Here is a 5,191-nt window from a genome sequence, read left to right on the forward strand (position 1 = left end):
CCCATATATATGGAAAGAGAGAGAGAGAGACCTTTCTCAGGTGGGTCTCAGTGGCATATGTATGGTCTTCAGACTCCTGGCATGGCTATTGAGTCCTTCTTAAGAAAATCTGTAACAACAACAAAAATGGATAACCCTTAAGTATATAGACATTAAGGTAACTACTAAATAATGGAAACATTAATTAAATCCATGCTCAAAATGGGGATGTATCCTACTATCAAACTTAGGTTTCAATTTTTTCTGATACGATTGCCAGTTGTTGACATACACATGGCCTGACTTTCCCACTTGTGGGCCTGCTGCTAGTTACTGGGTGTCCTGAGTTTTCTTGATGCCCTTTTAGTTCCCTGCTATTCCTGGGTATGTCCTGTGATTCCCAGGAGCCACCATCATGACTCACTGAGGGTTGGTGTGTAAGCAGCCTCAGTGAGTATAAATACATAAGTAAATGAGAATGAACAAAGATAGTGCCTGATCCCCACATTTATCTGCTGAGTTATTAAAAGTCTCGTGATAAGGAATCTATTTAGGTTGATGGAAATTTTCAGTTTTGGAAGAAATCTGACTTAAAATCTTAGAAAGCAGGGTTCTAGGAACTTCAGGTGACACCAAGAAGGACCTAGATAAAACCACAGCAGTCAAAATAAAAACCAGATAGAAACTTTTCATTTTATTAGACAGCGCATCAAATGTGAGACGGAGAAACCTGGAGATCATATGTAACCTTTAGATGTGATAAAATTAGCATATTCTCTCAAAATATGTTATTGGTTTCACTGTCCGGACTGGCTGTGAATGTGTCTGCCCCCATACATTCTCAGCCCAGGTAATGGCTCTATCATGAATTGTGCCTTTCAGATATATAGCATAAAAAGCACATTCTGCTTCAAGCCCTGTAATACAAATGTTCTAATTTAATGCATGAGTGATTTTGATTTGGCCAATTATTATTCATATCTTTGGCTATGGCTATTGCCTCAATGAGTCTTTTGAATTGAGTGTGTTAGTCTTAATGCCCCAAAGTTTTGATTTCAGTTTGCATAGATACTCTTTTCACTACCTTCCAATAAATGTATCTTAACAACCTTAGTATCTCTTAATTCTGAATGATGCCTATTTTGTGGTTCAAGACCATCTTTGAAGCAGAGTGAGGCACCCACCTGACTTTCCAGCTTTTAGTGCTGGTACTTCTGTCAAGCCAAGCCTCCCCTGGTACCTCATTAGCGTAAAAGATTCACCCATCTCTGGGCTTTGATTCGTCTGTTGCCTTGAGTGATCTTATCCTCAGAACCACATTCCTGTGGTACTTTTTTCAGGCACAGTTCTAAATTTAACTTTCACATGAAAACTCCCCTTCTTTATTCCATCATTTGCAAGCAACTTCTTGTTTCTGAATCTTCATCCCTGGCATATTTGATGCTCTCATACAGAATTCACCATATTTCTTTTTGTCCTACAGTGTGGTTTGTGTGCTTGGTTTATGCCTGCCCCATCCTTGAGGGTAAGATTCTTCTCGTTTTCTTTATCCCATAAGATTATAAGTGAGACCCTTTGAAGATAGTAAGTGCTTAACAAATATGTGATGTATGAGTAAATAAATAAGAGAACAACTACAAATATGCTATAATGGCAAAAAATATATATGACTAGTCCTCAACTGGATGATCTGGGACAAACTGTATAATATTTATGTTTAATAAGATTCCACCTTTTTATAAAATTACAGGAATGGACTGTGTGATGTCTGAAATCCACTTCCAACACTGTAGTGTGCCCCAGTAGGGAGTGAAGCTGGACCAGAGGCAATCTACCTGGCTTGTGAAGGTCGAGTCTGGAGTAGAAGCCTTGCTATCATTGGTTCCTAATTGTAGGAACTAACACACAGAATACAGTAAGTCCCCGGCTTATGAACATTCAAGTTGTGAACTTTCACAGATATGAAGGGACCTCACATTAAGAACATTTGTAGATGTGAACAAATCATGGAAGTAGCTCACATGTCTGCCGGACATTGTCGCAGTTGTGCTGCTGTGTCCTTACTGTACAGTGCAATATTGTACAGTAGTACAGTGCTCAGTCAGAGCCCAGGATGTCTGAAAGCAAAGGGAAAAGCAGCTCCACCATCTGCCACCTACCCTCCTCCTCCAGTTAGTAACTCTCTCCTTGTCAATTCACTCCATGCAATCCCCTATATGCTAGTTGTTGTACTGTACTGTGCCATCATTTTAAGGTAACTGTAAAAGTAAAAATAGTTTCTTTACAGCATTTTTGTGTGTGTGTTTAGTTTTTTTATGCTTTACATTGTATATTTGTGCCAAAGGTGTATAATATACACCTTTGAATGAATCCGACTTATGTAAGTTCTCCCAGAACAGAACTCATTTGTAAGTCAGACACTTACTGTATCTAGTCTTCTAGCATCGTGTAATATAAAGCACAAGGGTTTTAACCCAGAGAATGTAGTTTTGTTTTATTTTTCTTATGCCGTTTAGAGCCACTATTATCATCGGAAAGTTATTTCACCTCTCCATGCTTTATTTCATAAACTTGTAATATGGGGGTAATAATACTAACCATCCAGATTTCTTAAAGGATTTAATTAAATTGGCAAGCATGCGGCAGTATGGTGCCCATTAACAGCAAGGCCACTGGAGTCAGACTTTCTAGGTGAAGATTAAGGATCTGTAAACTCCTGTGTGACCTTGAGAAAGTTACTGCAACTCTCTGTGTCCTGGTTTCCTCCCCTGTACAATAAGAATCATCATAGCTATCTGATAAAATCTACCCAAAAATTAAAACACAAAATACCCAACTAAAGGGTTTGGAACATGTGATAAACTTCAATATTAAATATGTTCATTAAGTGCTCAATAATTATTTTATTTCACTTAACAATGTCAGATGGATAATGGCAGTGGAAGTCTCTTCCCTCCTTTCATTCAGAGATTACAGAAGTGAATAAACCAAGAAAGACAATATCTTATAATGTACAATATCTCCACCCTGCCTTCTGTTTAGGTCAGTATGGTAGAGAATTGACTCCATTTTTTTGTCTCAGGCTACTGGCTATCACTCAAATACCCTTTTCTTACATCTTTAAATAGTGTGTAATTAATTTGCTATGTTGCATTGTTGAATACTAGTCAGGACTTCTGTAAAATTGTCTATTGTACATTAAAAATTATCTTCACTGTTCCTAGTTACTACCTTCTATTTTTGTCCCAACCTCCTACACTCCTATGCCATTCTTTGATCCATCAAAATAGCTCCAGCTTCACACTATTTAGATTTTTCTATTAGCTTCTCATTTCACACACTAACTTCCCCCTTCTGACCTTCAAAATTTCTTGAAGCCAACTGGAAATTCTAGTTCACTGTCCAAATCCTACCATGCTTGTCATGTCTTACTTGCCTATATTGCTCTTTGTTGAATTATAGACATAGAGACCAAGATTTTATGTCCTTTATTGACAAATCACAAATGGCAAAAGAAAAAAAAATCTATGGAATTTATATATTTTTTTTAAAATTTAAAGTTGAAGGCAACACAGATGCTTTTATGATTAATGTAATCCCACCTACCAAAATTTCCAATCCCTAGTGCTCAATGATGAGGAAAATGGCTAGTGTTAACACAAAGGCAGAACGTCAACCTTTCTGTTGCGGACAAGAGGCTCAAACAGAAATAAAATTATTTAATTAATAATAACTTCTCTAATATCAGATTTGTTTTTAGAGTGAAAAAAATCAAATTTGAACCCAGACTGTGAAGTGAATATCAAGTGTAATGGGGGACGACTCACTTCAGAATTGTGAGAGTAAGAGTTGCAACTGTTTTTAAGCTCTCTACACCCCACTTGGTGCTTTATATGCACAATTTTATTCTTCACCAACAATGCATTTGCACTGCAATGCAAATGAAGTGAAGACCCTCATTTTATTCACCTGGATCTCATCAATTAAGACATTGACAGCATGGCCTTCTATGTCTATGCTGTCTCCAAAGGCACCTTCCATCACAGTCTCCATTTCTCCCACTTCATTTTTCCTCATTCCACTTGTTACCATTTGTCACTGCAATACATGTGCATCTGTTTATTTACCACTGATGTTCCCCTCTAATACTTAAGCTCCCTGAGGGCAGGCATGCCCTCCCCTCCCCCCATTTGGTTTGCATTGGGATGACAAACTACAGGCAGTAGAGGCTTGGTGAGTATTTGTGTAATGAAAACATAAAGAACCTGAACCACAGAGATCACATAACTGATCTTACCCAAGGACACTCAACAAAGCAGAAGGAGATGCAGGATTCAGACCAAGCAAGGTCAACATTCCAGTAGAGTGCAGGTCCCCTGGCTATACCATGCCGATGCTCATAATTCCTCATTACCATTTCCTGTCACTAACACTGACAGAGGGGAACCCCATGTCCTTACATCCAACCCCCAGAATCACAACTAACACAATAGCAGAAATAAATGGGGGGGGGTCTAATCCATCCCCACAGCCAAGAACAGTGTCTGAGATGCTGTAAAGAGGATGCTGCAGAAGAGGGACTTTTTAACAGGAAATGTGATTGATTTATCCCTAAGTTACTAATTGCATTTTACAGAGAGAGTTTACACATGCCACTTTTCATGAAGCTCCGAGGTAAAAGTGAAGAGAAGGAAAGAACATTAAAAAGAAGAGTATGCCATTCATGTTGACTAATGAAGGCATCTCTATCTTGTGTGACCACCTTTTCATGTGTTTCTTTTTAAACTGCAATCAATGAAAAGGACAGACATTCTCAGTATTAATGGACATTTGATTAGGCAGAAGTATGCCTTCCCCATGCTAATGATCAGTAATGTTCCTCTGTATGTGAATTTCATTGCCCTGAGAAAAATACCTCTTTCATTTGCATGATTTAAAAATCCCTCTCAATTATCTAACATTAATTCAGTTAATATTTTTAACTCAAAAGATAGTTTAATGTAATGGTGCATGTCTTTTTCCAAAATTGCTTTGAATTTCTAAGTATGATACCTTGAAAATTGGGATCTCAATAGACTTTGATGATGACATTGACTTTAATGGCAAAAGTATTTCTACCCCCATCTCATTGCTTTCTGTTCTGATCCTATTCTCAAAATTTCTCACACCTAAACCCAGTTGGAGCCCAGGTGCCATTTCTGTTACTTAACTA

Source organism: Hipposideros armiger, unplaced genomic scaffold (genome assembly GCF_001890085.2).
Source record: "Hipposideros armiger isolate ML-2016 unplaced genomic scaffold, ASM189008v1 scaffold_840, whole genome shotgun sequence".
Classification (NCBI taxonomy): Eukaryota; Metazoa; Chordata; class Mammalia; order Chiroptera; family Hipposideridae; genus Hipposideros; species Hipposideros armiger.